Source organism: Zalophus californianus, chromosome 16 (genome assembly GCF_009762305.2).
Source record: "Zalophus californianus isolate mZalCal1 chromosome 16, mZalCal1.pri.v2, whole genome shotgun sequence".
In the NCBI taxonomy this organism is placed as follows: Eukaryota; Metazoa; Chordata; class Mammalia; order Carnivora; family Otariidae; genus Zalophus; species Zalophus californianus.
In genome coordinates, this window is record NC_045610.1 from 6,385,562 (window position 1) to 6,400,448 (window position 14,887).

Consider the following 14,887-nt stretch of genomic DNA (forward strand, 5'->3'; position numbering starts at 1 on the left):
AGCTACACCTGGACATCCTCTGTTCATAAACCTTACCAGGCCACCTTTGTGGTCTTGGGGATGAGTTGACATCAGAGGTTCTGGGGGCCACAGTGGGGCTTGGTGCACCAGCCCCATCCATAGCCTCTGTGCTCGTTACTTGGGATGTAAGGGATCGAGACGCTAAAACCTATTGGTCTTGAACTTGTTAACTCCTTTAAATACCTCATGAAGTGATTTGAGGGAAAAATCCAATAGCTAGTGACTCCTAGAGTACACTCCAAGAAACAGGTGTCATGGAAAGTTGGCGCGAGACTACACGTATAAAGAATACCGTTAGTGTGTGAGCCATCAGCCTCCGTAGATCTTCTAAATTGATGTATTTCTTTCAGATAAACGAGCGTCCAGGAATTCTTTCTGACAAACGGATATCCAGGAATTCTCATCTCAAACCTTGAAATCATTATAAGGTAACGCAATTTCGGCGTTAGCATTTTTATTTTGTTTTTCAGAGGACGTGCCAAAGTGTATCATACTTCTTAACTGTAAGATGCGACCCTGCTATCTAAAATTGTCAGTCTGTGTAGCACAGTGTGAAGTCACAATTGAGTCATGAGAATGTAGAAGGAATTAAATTTCTATCTGCATTTGAAATTCCTGTCTACATGGACATTTTGCTGAAGAACTGCAAAATGGGACTTCTGGTTTGCCTAGCTCTTCTACACAGATGTAATGTGAACACAAGTCTTTGAGGTAGACAGTCCCCCACGCAGGGTCCCGGTGTACAAGAACTTGGTAGTGAAACCATCTAGGTCTTTTGATGCTTGTCCATAGTCTACTCGTGAAACTGTGTGTTTCCTATTTGGCAATGTAAGAAACTAGAAGATGTGTTATAAAGTGGCTAGGTTTTGTTTTTGTTTTTGTTTTTTTAGGCCAAGATTTGTTACATGCATGTGATTCCTACCTATTTTATAGACTCTACATTTATTCCAGTCCCTGGAGCCATTGATAACATTTTTCATTTCTTCAGAAAAATGATTTTAGGCATATTGGTTAGAAGCATCATTACACAATTGTCCCTGCTCACTTTTAATCCCAAATGGCATTTCCCAGCTTAATTTCTTTACTTTCGAGATTGGATCCCAGTACACTTTTGCCTGTTTCTATAAAGTGAATCCAATTTCAAAGCATGGAGAGTTGTTTCAAGTGAGGGCAGAAGAAGCATTCAGAACGTGTTAGAATCAGCTTCCGTTCCTGAATATCTTACTTCCAGTTAGGAACCAAATGCTTTAGATTAGATCCCTTAATTTTCCCTAGTTCCTTTGTTTCTAGTCTGGTTGACATGACACACTCATTTCTCACCTTGAATTTCCTCCTGCTTGCTGGTCTTCCTCACGTTCCTCACCCCCTTCATCTGTCCCCACTACTGCTCTTCATCTTTCTAAAGTGCTGATTGAATTGCATCATTCTTCAGTTTAAAATTCTTTAGTAAGTCCTGGGGATGTGCAAGATGAAGGCCAAGCTTTTATGTCACTGGGTGTATAGTTTTATTTAATCTGAACACATGGGTGGGAACTCCTCTCCATGTTAAAGAGGAAGTGGGCTCGCTGCGATTGGTAACCTGTCCTAGTAACTAGGACTAGTAACCTGTGTGCCATCACAGAGCCAGTGAGGAGTCGGGAAGGGTCAGAAGTAGGGCATGAGTCTGAAAAGGTGGACAGGGTCTTAATCGTACCTGAAATTGCACATCATGCCAAGGATGAGCTTTTTCTCCTGTGTGTTGGAGAACCGTATGGGATTTTAAGTGACGAAACGGTTTGACTATACTTTAGAAAAAACATTCCAGGGGCGCCTGGGTGGCTCAGTCGGTTAAGTGTTTGGCTTCGACTCAGGTCATGATTTCGGGGTCCTGGGATCGAGCCCCGCATCGGGCTCTCTGCTCAGCGGGGAGCCTGCTTCTGCCTCTTCCTCTGTGTCCCCCCCCCCCGCAAATAAATGAATAAAATCTTAAAAAAAAGAAAGAAAAGAATGTTTCAGTGACGATGTAGGCTGGAAGTGGGGAGATTTGAAGGCCATTTAAGAAACTTGCAACATTGGGGCGCCTGAGTGGCTCAGTCAGTTAAGCATCTGACTCTTGATCTCAGCTCAGGTCCTGATCTCAAGATCATGAGTTCAAGCCCCGCACTGGGCTCCAGCTGAGCACGGAGCCTACAAAAAGAAGAAAAGAAAGAAAGGAAGGAATGGAGAGGAGGAGGGAGGAAGGAAGGGGGGAAGGGACTTGCAATATTCCAGGCAAAAGTTGGTGGAGGTAAAGTCGTGGGAATGGAGAAGAGAGGATGTAAGAGAAAATGTAGGAGGTGGAATTAGCTCCATGGGTTCCTGATCACATGTGTGGGGTAAAGAACGAGGTAGAGGAGCCAGGACAGATGTTGTTTTTTGGACAGATGTTGCGTTACAGATCTGTTGTGCCATGGACGACCTTTCATGGTTCGCCAGACCTGCTATCTGCCCTTCCATGCCTTCTCGTTGTCTAAGCTCGTTCCTTCTGTTGGAAACTCTTTTTTCCACTTGTCTTTTGAGGGCATCTAGTCATTCTTTAAGACCTGAGTTAAATGGCACCACCTCTGGGAGGACTTCCCAGTTCCATCCTCTGAGCTCAAACCTTCTTTCTTTCTTTCTTTCTTTCTTTCTCTCTTTCTTTCTTTCTTTCTTTCTTTCTTTCTTTCTTTCTTTCTTTCTTTCTTTCTTTCTTTCTTTCTTTCTTTCTTTCTCTCTTTCTCTCTTTCTCTCTTTCTCTCTTTCTCTTTCTCTCTTTCTCTTTCTCTCTCTCTCTCTTTCTCTCTCTCTCTCTTTCTCTCTCTCTCTTTCTCTCTCTCTCTCTTTCTTTCTCTCTCTCTCTCTTTCTCTCTCTCTTTCTCTCTCTCTCTCTCTCTCTTTCTCTCTCTCTCTCTCTTTCTCTCTCTCTCTCTCTTTCTCTCTCTCTTTCTCTCTCTCTTTCTCTCTCTCTCTCTCTCTTTCTCTCTTTCTCTCTCTCTTTCTCTCTCTCTTTCTCTCTCTCTTTCTCTCTCTCTCTTTCTTTCTTCCTTTCCTTTCCTTTCCTTTCTTTTCCTTTCCTTTCCTTTCCTTTCTTTTTTTTTTCTATATCTCCGTGCAGCTTTAGTCATGTGCAGGGATGGTTATCTCCTCCCTTACTTGGCTGTGAGTTACCTGAAGTCAGTCTCAGACTTCCTGTGACCCAGGGAGAGGGTCACCTTAGCCATCATACGGTGATAGTGCTCTTCTGTTAAACAAAAGCCATATAATCTCCATGTTCTCATGCTTGTTAAAGATCGCACTTCATTCTTTTGAGCCTCAATGATTTTTCCCCAGAACAATGCAGAATGAATCAGATTTCTTTATCCGTGGTATATTTCTGCTGAAAGCGAATAGGTGAATATAGATTTAGCTGACCACGTAGTCAATAGTTAGTAAGCAGAGTTTAGGCAGTGTGTATATAGAAGCAGGCACTTTCTGAGTGCAGAAAATACCAGTGCCTTCCGTCTCTGACCGGACGCTGCAGTAAGATGCCATTAACGGTGTTCCTGATGGATGTCTTCACATGGGGATCCCGCTTACTTGCTTCTCTAATACTCAGCCATCCTTGAAACCAGTCTTTAATTACTAGGATAAACACAGCTTGCTGGTGTTTAAGATTCTCGCCTCCATAATCCTGAGTGATATGGGCCTATTGTTTTCCTTTCTCGTAAGACTTTTTTTCTTTTTTTTAAATCAGATTATGTTTGCCTTGTAGGACGAATTGAAGTTTTTCCTCTCTTTTCTCTTGTCTGGAAGAGATCACCCCGATTTTATACATAAAATTGGGATAATGTATTCCTTGAAATCTTTTTAGAACTTTGCCTATAAAACTATCTTGGCTTGATGTTATCTTTGTGAGAGGATTTTTTTTTGCCTTTTTTTTTGTTTCTTTAAATTTTTATTGTTATGTTAATCACCATACATTACATCATTAGTTCTCGATGTAGTGTTCCATGATTCATTGTTTGTGCATAACACCTAGTGCTCCACGCAGAACGTGCCCTCTTTAATACCCATCACCAGGCCAGCCCATCCCCCACCCCCTCCCCTCTAGAACCCTCAGTTTGTTTTTCAGAGTCCATCATCTGTGAGAGGATTTTTAATCACTGTGAATTTCTTTAGAGGATGATTTATGAGAATTCTTTTTGCATCAGTTCCTGGAAGTTGATTTTCCTATGTTATCTATATTGTTACATTTGTTGGCATGTGATTATTATTACTGTTCCTTGATTATTATAATTTTTTTAAAGCCAATTAAGAAACTTGCAATATCGGGGCATCTGGGTGGCTCAGTCGGTTAAGCATCTGACTCTTGATCTCAGCTCAGGTCCTGATCTCAGGATCGTGAGTTCAAGTCCCGCACTGGGCTCCAGCTGGGCACGGAGCCTACAAAAAAAAAAAAAAAAAAAAAAAAAAAGGAAGGAAGGACGGGACTTGCAATATTCTAGACAGAAGTTGGGGGAGGTAAAGTAGCGGGAATGGGGCTTGATCTCACAACCCTGAGATCATGACCTGAGCCAAAATCAAGAGTCAGACACTTAACCAAATGAGCCACCCAGGTGCCCCTCTGCTCTGTTTTTGTTTTTGTTTTTTCTCTTATATTTAATACCTCTTATTTTCTACTCCTTCTTTTAGGTTTATAATGTTATTTCTCTCACTTCTTAATATGGACAGCAGACTCAGTGATTGTGAGACTTTATTCTTTTTAACATAAGCTCCGTTTTGTGCTCTGTACCTCCTAAGACCAACTACCAGCGAGCCCCATGCATTCTGATACATGGTAGTTTCATTATTGTTCTGTCTTAGGCTTTCTTTACATTTCCATGATGGTTTCCTGTTTTGCTCAAGGAGTTATTCAACACGCATATTTTAAAATTTCCACACATCTTTCCGTTACTGACTTGTATTTCAATTACATTGCAGTTACAGATAATGATATACGTGGCATGTATTTGAAATTTGACACTTTTTAGAGCCAGTAAGTGATTTCCTTTTTAATGTCACTCTTGACTTGAAAAAAATATGTATATTCTGTAATCAAGTGCGGAATTTTCTAGGTGCATTAGATCAAGCTTGTTTGCTTCATTGTTCAGGTCTTCTATGTGTATACTGACTTTTGTTTGTTTAGTAGCAGAGGAAATCCAAAGAAAATGGAAGGAAAGAAAGAATGAAGAGCAGAAATGAATGTGGGAGGATCCACAGACAAAATTCAGTGGAGAGAACCAGTAAGACAACATTGATTTCTCTGGAAAGGGCAATGAAAGGGTAAATCCCTGGCAAGATCACTGGATAGAGAAAGAAAAGGTGAAAATCAGTGTAGGACTGAATAGGGAGCTATAATTGTCACTGGGCTTGATGTGGAGACTAAACATATCATGATTAGTTCTGTATCCATTAAAGTCAACGAAACATAGTTTGAAAATCCTCAAAAACACCACCATACCGGATGCCTGGTTTTAGGGGTAGTTTGCCCAAACATTTATGGAACAGAGAATTACAAACTTTGCCACATCTTCCAGAGAATAGAGTAAGAGGGGGTCATTCTGCATTACCATTTTTTGAGGAACTGAATGGAGACATTAGGACGAAACTCAGGCATATACCAAAAACTCGATCTTCATGGTGTGGGCATTGCTTGTGGCGAGAGGTAAAATTGTGGCTCTAGGACAATAGGTGTTTAGGATAAAAATGAAAAAGTGAAATTAGAGTCCTCTAATTTTACACTGTACACAAACATCAATTCCAGATGGATCTAGAATACCAACAGACTGCAGAATTTTAAAGCTTTAGAAGACAATGGAAAATCATACCTTAATGACTCGGGGCATCCACGATATATAAAAACCCTTATGACTCAATCAGAAAAGTACAACCAACCCAATAAAAAAAATGTAAAGGCATTAGCAGGTGTCTGAATAGGAGACTGTCGACATATGCAAAGAAGCTTGATCGTAATTGGTATTCAGGAATGATAGATTAAAACCATAGTGAGATACCATTTCCAGCCTCTGTGGCCTTAGGAACATTTAATTTTAATTTTAATGTCCATAATTAATTTGGATAAAACCAAATGTTGGTGGGGATGAGGAACTCTGAGAATTCTCATTCACTGTTGTTAGGAGTATAAATTGACAAACACTTAGGGAAAAAAACTGCTGTAACCTAATAAATTTGAGTATATTGACAACTTCCAATCTAGCAGTCCCACCCTAAGCACACATTCCAGAGAAGCTCTGCCAGCATCCACCAGGAGAAATATCTAAGAATGTCTATATTGTTTATACTAACAAAACCCAGAAACCCTCAAATGTCCACCAGTAGCAGATATAAAACCGTGCATCTGTAGGTACCTACAGCCACAGCTAAATGTGATCTCTTATGATATATCTGTATGTAATAATAGGATATTATAAAGAATTGAAAGTGGAGGACTCCTCCATGTATCAACAGGATGGATCCCAAAAGCATAACATGAATATATGATGCAGATCGCAGAAGGTTCTATCAGCTGTGATTTACATAAAGTTCAAAACCGGACAAAATGGAGGAAAATATTATTTTAAGAACACATTCAGAGGTGGGAAAACTCTTAAGCAAACCAAAAGAATGATTAATTCAAAGCATCAGATACTGGTTTTTCTCTGGGCAGAGAGGCGGGGAGACAGACAGAGGGACCAATACCTCTAAGATAGTATTAATAGTTTCTTAAGCTGGATCACAGTGGGGACATTGGTGTTTGCTTTATTCTTTAGATGGCACATCTTTTTAAAATTTTATTATTATGTTAATCACCATACATTACATCATTAGTTCTTGATGGAGTGTTCCATGATTCACTGCTTGTGCATAACACCCAGTGCTCCACGCAGAACGTGCCCTCTTTAATACCCATCACCAGGCTAACCCATCCCCCCACCCCCCTCCCCTCTAGAACCCTCAGTTTGTTTCTCAGAGTCCATCATCTCTCATGGTTCGTCTCCCGCTCCGATTTTCCCCCCTTCATTCTTCCCCTCCTATCTTCTTCTTCTTTTTTTTTTCTTAACATATATTGCATTATTTGGTTCAGAGGTACAGAGCTGTGATTCAACAGTCTTGCACAATTCACAGCGCTCACCATAGCACATACCCTCCCCAATGTCTGTCACCCAGCCACCCCAACCCTCCCACCCCCCCACCACTCCAGCAACCCTCAGTGTGTTTCCTGAGATTAAGAATTCCTCATATCAATGAGATCATATGGTACTTTAGACGACACATCCTTTGTATACGCTTGTTTATCGGAAATATTTCACAACAAATTGTAAAAACCTACTAGGGGACAGGAACACAAAAGTTGTAGGGGAAGAACCTTCGCGATCCTGCTTGTGTTAGACAAAGCAGTTCGGGTGACATGCCCTCAGACAGCCGCAAAAGTAACCCATGACACCACCTTCCACTCTTGCCCGCTGAGTGACGGTCTCCTGGATCATGGAAAATCAGTCCAGCCCTCGGCCACCCCACGGCAGGGCCTGGTGTAACCAAAAAAAAAAAAAAAAAGAGTGGACCCATCATTCGTTCTTTGTCAGGACCGCACACAGAGAAATACTGAGATGAGGAAGCAGGGGGCAGTGGGAGCCATACTGAACAGAAGCATGGGAATGGAGTGTCCCCAAGTTAGAGGACACATAGTGTGCACATCGTGGGCAAGTCCGAGTCCAAGCGGGCAGGAGCGATGAGGTGGGGAGTAGCCACGCACAGAGCAAGCGCTCTTCTTCGTGCAGGAACAGAAACCCATGGCGTAGAGACAGGCGGTATAGAGTGAAATTGCTTTGACACCCCAGCCTGATGGCCCTATGGCTGCCACGGACCCCAAGCAACCTGCAGGGCCAGTGCCTACTGTAGGTCCTGCTTCTGAATGTCCTGCACCCCAGACCCCCACCGGGATCAATACACTACCAGCTTCGGGGCAGTGGGCTGAGTTCTCACTTCTTTCCACACTAAGCCCAGCTAACGAGCAAATCAGTCGTTCTTTCCAAGATACCAGAACCGCCCGGAAGGCTTCTGGCCGGCCGCCGTGCAGGACGCCCACTCCAGCCCATCTCTCCCTCCAACGACGGCCAAGACCTCCAGGCAGAATTCAAGAGGCAGCCTACCTGAGGACTCTGGAAAGCACGCAGGAGCAGGTGCATCGGGGAAAGATGTCGAAACTTGGAGACATGTCTATGCTTTGTCCAAACTCAGAGAAATGTATACCCAAATGAGTGAATTTTACTAACATAGAATATTAATTTCTAAGGAACAGCACGCGAGAGAGGGCAAAGACTGAGATGGGTTTCCCCAGGCTCCGCCACTTTCTGGTCACTTGATCTCAGTCACTTAATTGAACCCCAAATCAGAAACATTCTCCAGAACCGCCTGGAAGCAAGCAGAGCAAAGCAAGCTGATTTCGGTACACTGATCCAAAGGAACCAGCAGCAGATGATACTCCTTCCAGGCCTCCTGGCTTGAGGGGCCCCGTGAGGTGGCCGATAGTGTGGGGCCAAGGCTCTGGGGTCCCTGGGGCCCTTGGCTGGCTGCTGAAATCCTTTCTGACCTGAGGTGGGGAGCAGGGAGGCTCTTCGACTTTTTCCACAGGCAAGTAGACATTCATAACCTCTCCCGGTCAGGTGCCAACACCAAGAAAGCTTTTTTGGCCTTGTCTGTTCATCCATTCTTATTCCTGATGGACACAGCGGTTGAGAGTTCAGACGTTCATTACCCTCAGACCGCCTGGGTATGAATCCTGGATCATCGCTTACTGTTGCAACCTTGATCCGGTGTCTGTTTCCTCCTCTGTGAGGTGGGGATAAAAACATGATTGCCTCCTAATGTTTTGGTGAGGATTTAATGAGAGAATGCATCTAAAATGGTAGCCACGGTGTCTGAATGATGTCTATGGGCTCAATTAATAAGGGCCTGACATGCAAGCTGCATTCACCCCCGCTGACCACTTGGGGGAGCCATCTAGCCGAAAACCAAACCAGTTCCCAGAAAGGTTAAGGTTTCAGTTTCTGACAGAGGGAGAGTTAAGGGTCAATCTAGTTGTTCCATTACCCCCTTTTTCTTTTTCTTTTTCTTTCTTTCTTTCTTTTTTTTTTTTTTTGCATTTGGGCAAACAGGCTCAGAGAGGAGAAGTGATTTGCTCATAGCCAAGCAAGTAACCAGTAATCTGAAGGCTAGAGTTTGTTTTTTTCCCAAATCATTCACAAATCACTTGATAAACATCAAAGTTCATTACAAGCCTGTTTGCTTCCAAGCACGGTGAAATGTACTCCTCCTCCTCACATGTCTGTGGATGGTTTAAAATAATCTGTCTTCCCAAGCTCTTGGCTGATGAATTAGTGGCGCATGTTTTATTTTGTTGAGGTCTGTGCTTAAAAAGTACGAGCTTAATATGCTATTTAATATATATCCTGCCCTGATGTATACACAGTTCTTACAAAATACAGGTGATAGGCATTGCTTTGAAGAAACTTAACAAGAATAAGGACACACACATGCACACCCCTTGGATCATCTCATTCAGCTTCAGAACTCTACCCCCCTATAAATGGATAATTCTCAAATTTATATTTCCAACTTCAGTCTTTCCCCTGGACCCAGGCTCATTTATCTAACTTCTTACACAACATTTCCACTTGGAAGCCTGTGCGGCATCTCATGTCCTGTTATTTACAGTTGAGTGCCTTATCTTCTCCCGTACTTGTTTCTCCAACAGACTTTATTTGGGTGAAGGGCAACTCCGTGTCTCCGTTCGCTCCGCCAGAGCCTTTGAGTTGCCCCGATCGTTGTCCACATTCATAGGCAAATCCGTTGGCCCTGCCTTCCAGCCAAATCCGGATCCCATCTCTTGCCACCTCCGCTGCTCCCGTAACAGTCGCGGCCGGCATCATCTTCTCCCCGGTTCTTGCCTCGCATCCTCCGGACCTCCTGCCCTTGTCCTGCCATAGCACCATTCTTCGCAGAGCGGTGCTGCTGCTTGTCTCAGGACCCCCAGTTTGTCCCCTCTCACTCAGCCCTGAGGGCTGCCCCCCCCCCAGCGGTGTCCCCAGAGGTCTCTGACCATCCCTCCTTCCCCACCTGGCCCCTCAGCTTTAGCCACATGGACCTCCTTGCTGCTCGTGAGCCACCCGGGAACTCTCTCCCCTGCGCTCCTGTGTCACCTGCCTGCCCTGTGCTGACCCCCCCCCCATGCCTGCAGAGACCCCCACTCCCACTTCCTCCCCCGTCTACACCCTTGTCACCTTTAGCTCACTTCTCTTTCAAAGACTGCAGTGCCCTCCCATCCTACTTCCTCCCCTACTTCCGTAGTACCCACTACCCAACATTCTATGCATTCTACTCACTAATTTTGTCTAATGATTACCTCCCCCTTCTAGAATGTCAGCTTGGGGAGGGCAGGCGTCTTGTTCACTGCTGTGTGTCCAGCGCATAGAACGATGCTTAGCGTGCTGCAGGAATGAAAGCAAGTCGATATGGTTGCAGAGCAGAGGTCGGGGCGGGGGGGAGGGTGAAATCAGTAAAGGGGATCAGAGCTACAAACTTCCAGTTATGAAATAAATAAGTCACAGAGGTGAACAGCGTAGGGAATATCGTCAGTAAGATCGTAATACATTGCTTGGGGACCGATGCTGACTACAGTTATCACGGGGAGCGTGGAGAAACGTGTAGGATTGTCCAATCATTACGCCGTACATCTGAAACTAATAGAACATTGTAAATTGATTATAGTTTTAAAAAAACCGTATAGTGGGTGTGGGGCAAGGAGTGCTAGGAAAGGAGTGAAATGTTTTGGGCCTGCTTATCCCTGTTTGATTTTGGGCAAGTGACAGAATCCCTCTTGGAGCGAGAAGTCAGCTAGCCCAGTTACTGATTTTGCATATGAGGATGCAGGGGTGTCTTTTTGCTCCAAAATGTTGACGTTCTGAGCTCAGACCCTGCAAACGGTGATGCATTGCCCTCAGATACCGCATGTGGGATCGTCATTATGAGGCGGGACGGAGTGCCTGAGGCTGAGTCAGAGGTCACAAGGCGGACAGCCATGTGGCATGCAGGAAGTGTGTGCAGGTGGGGGAAGGCAGGCCGGGTGATAACAGAAGAGTTCCTGGGGCGGGGTGTGATGGGGAACACGTCTAAGAAGATAGGTTGAGGGCGTGTTTGCAAGGACTTGTCTCCAGGCCCAAGTCCAAACCCCTTAGTCTGGAATTTCATGGGTGGGGCACAAACAGTTTTAAGCAGGAAAGGACCCAAATCGGAGCTTAGAAAAATTAATTTATGCAGGATAGAGTAGAGGAAGGGGAGTTCAGGGGTCAGGGGCCAGTGAGGAGGCTGTTAGGGATTTTTATTCCTCAGATGGTAAGGGTGGGGGCCAATATGGCGCCAGTAGCCCTAGAATTGGGAGAACAGATTTGAGAGATGTTGTGAGGGGGAATGGAACGAGTCTTGGAACTAGAACGTTGGAGGAGAAGAGGCAGAAGAGAAAACTCACTTAGGTATGCAGACCAGCCATGGAAGGAAGAAAGGGGAAGGTGGAGAAGAAACCAGGTTGTGCAGGAGGGAAAGAGGTTCATGGACTGTCTTAGTGCGGGCAGCTTGGACAAAAACCCTTAGACTGGAAGGCTTAGACAACAAGCACTTACTTCTCACGGTTCTGGAGGCTGGAAAGTTCAAGATAAGGCAGATCTGGCTCCTGGTGAGAGCTTGCTTCCTGGCTTGTAGGCAGCCGTCTTCTTGCTGTGTCGACACAGGGCAGAGAGAAAGAGAGATTGTGTCTCTTTCTCTTCCCCTAATCCCACCATGAAAACCCAGCCTCACAGTTTGATCTAACCTGTTACCTCCCAAAGGCCCCCCCTCCAAATACCAGCACACTGGGGCTTTTGGGTGGATGCAAAACAGTCTATACTATTGACTCTCAGCATTTTATAGGAGAGGAGACTCAGGGTTGAGGTCCCTTTTTGAGTATTCCCACGTGACACAAGATCAATGGATCAATAATGTTCAAGAGAACATTCTTTTCTACATGGGAAGACCTGTGGTTGTTTGAAGGCAAGAGAAAAGGAACCAGGGCAGTCAGGAGAAGATGGAATATAATAGGTAAGGAGCAAAATTGGCGAGGTTCTGCTTTATGAGGAAAGAGGTCTCCCACTCATGGAGCCTACAGGAAATGCAGGCAGACTGGAGAAAGAGAAAACATTTGGAGGCAGACTAGGGAAAAATAAAGGAGCTGATTGCTAGGTGCTAATTCCCAGTGAACAAGGAGGCACAGTTATCTGGCAGGAGTGGGATAAGACGCAGAAGTGGGATTGGGGCTTACCAGAAAGGGGAGATGTTGGGCACAAAACAGTCATTCCAGAGGATATGCACCTATTGCTCAGAGGTCTTCCATGACCAACAAGTTTGAAATGGCCCCTCATCTCTGCCATGATCATGCCTTTACCCTGCTTTCTTTGCTGGCTTGTATTTTTTACTCTGTGACATCATCTTATGTATTTATTTGAATACTCATCTAGATCTTCCTCTTTAGAATAGAAATAACGGGGAATCTAATATGTGAATGACAGCAACAGCAAAGTCACTGGGAGAGCCAAGCCTGGGGGCCAACACTTGGACCCCATGGGACTTTCAAGCCATTGATCTTACCATCTTTTCACCATCCCTTACTCCTCTCATGGTCTTGCTTCCTTCATGTTCTGCTTAATATTCACAGCTGATCATTTAAATCATGTCCCCTTGGTAGACAGGATCAGTCACCCCAGCCAGGTTAGTAACTCCCTACTTCACCTGTTGATTCAGAGGCATGAGGGTCTCAAAGTGGCCAAGTGGTAGTCTTAACTTCCAGGTCAGTGGAATCATTGTTGTATTTCATGGTTGGGAGCATTCCTTCCTTTGGAACTAAGACCTATAGACCAGCAGATCGGGGGGACGAGAAACAAAACCTTTGCTATCGTAGAAACAGGGTTAAGGGTGAGTGCTGCTGTGTCCATTTCCACTCCTTGATTCCTGGACCCATGAATCTTGGCTATGAGAGAAACAGCACCATATATTGGGTGTGGATTTGGGGCATGTACAGACTCCTGAGAACCTTGCCTCAACCCTGCAAGGAATTGCAACCTAACTGCTGCCGTAACAGGCTTCAAAAGGGGAATCCTCCATTATATCAAGTCAGCAGCTTCAGGATAAAGAATAATATGGAAAGATCAGCAAATTCCATGAGCATGGGCTCATTGCTGCGCTTCATTTGGTGTGAAATGAGTTCCTTGATCAGAAGCAATGCTGCATGGAACGCCACGATGGTGGGTAAGGCTTTCTGTAAGTCCACGGATAGTGGTTTTGATAGAAGCACTGTGGGAAGGCAAACACATATCTATAGCAAGTGTCTGTTACAGTGAGAACAGATTGTTTCCCCTTCCATGAGGGAAGGGGTCCAATGGGGTCAACCTGATGAATGACTAACCCCAGGGAATGGTGCATATTCAGGGACTCAGGTTTGGTCTCTGCTGCTGGCCGATTGGGGCACCTGGCAATGATTGTAGCTGTGTTGGCCTTGGTGAATAGAAGTGTCCGTTGCTGAGCACATGCATTACTTCCATCCCTGTCACCATGCCCACTTTGCTCATGGATCCATCGGGCAATAACAAGAATGGTTGAAGAAAGAGACTGACTGGTATCCATGGAACAGATCATCTCATCCACCAGGTTATTAAAAAGGCTTTGGCCAAGGTCACCTTTTGATGAGCAGTCATATAAGATACAATATATGTATGCATGCATGTGTGTATTTACTTACTTATTGACTCATTTATCCATTCAGAAAAGTCTATCTGCATACCTCTTCCTCAGACATCCTTATCATTGAATTTCTGATTATGGTCCTTCCAAGTCCCTAGACACCCAGCCAAACCATTGGTCACAGCTCACGAATCAGTATAGACTCCTACCTCTGGCCACTTCTCCTTCTAAGAAAAATGACCAGTCTGATGCATTGCCCAAAGTTCTGACCCCCGGGAGGATTTTTCTTCACCACCGTCTTTCAGGGATGTCCCAGGAAGTGGCGCTCCAGTTGTCTACTTCTGAATGGTGCCTGTATATAAGGCAAAATAATCTGCAAACCATGCCTGAGTTTTCTCTTTCTTAGTCAGCTGATTATAGGGAGTCCCTCTCACACCTCCCCTAACCCTCACCCCCATAAGGCTACAGGTGCTATCTAGAGAAGGTAATGTAGCAGGAATGGAGACCATGGGCATTTGGGCTACTTCTTCCTGTGACTTACTCACAGCACTTCCACTTGATGGTGGAGTGCTGCTGTGCTGGGTTGAGGAAGGTGACCCCAGACCTCTGGGTTTCATCCCCCTACAATGGAACTTCTGAAACAAGGAGCTATGTGGAAGGGTGGGAACTGCAGGCAATCTGCTCCTCCCAAGGGGAAACGGCATCCTCACAATGAGAGCTGGGGAAGAGGGACCCCTGTCTTCTTGGCCACATATTCCCAGAGTAGAACTTCTTTTACACTGAGCTGGATGGGGTGGGCATGTAAAGAGTAGGTTGTGGCTCAAACACACAGACCCTCTCACTGTCTTACTGTCTTACTGAGCTTTAGATTTTCTTGAATAAATGTCTCTCCCTTTGTGGTATACCTTTAGGACAGTTTCTAGAGACTTTAGATGATTGTTTTTATAATTTTCACCAGTTATGGTGGTTTCACTGGGGAGAGTGCTATGGTTGGAACGTGTGTCCCCCCCTCCCTCCAAATCCACATGTTGAATTCTAACTCCCGAAGGTGATGGTATTAGGACATGGGGCTTTTGGGGGGAATTAG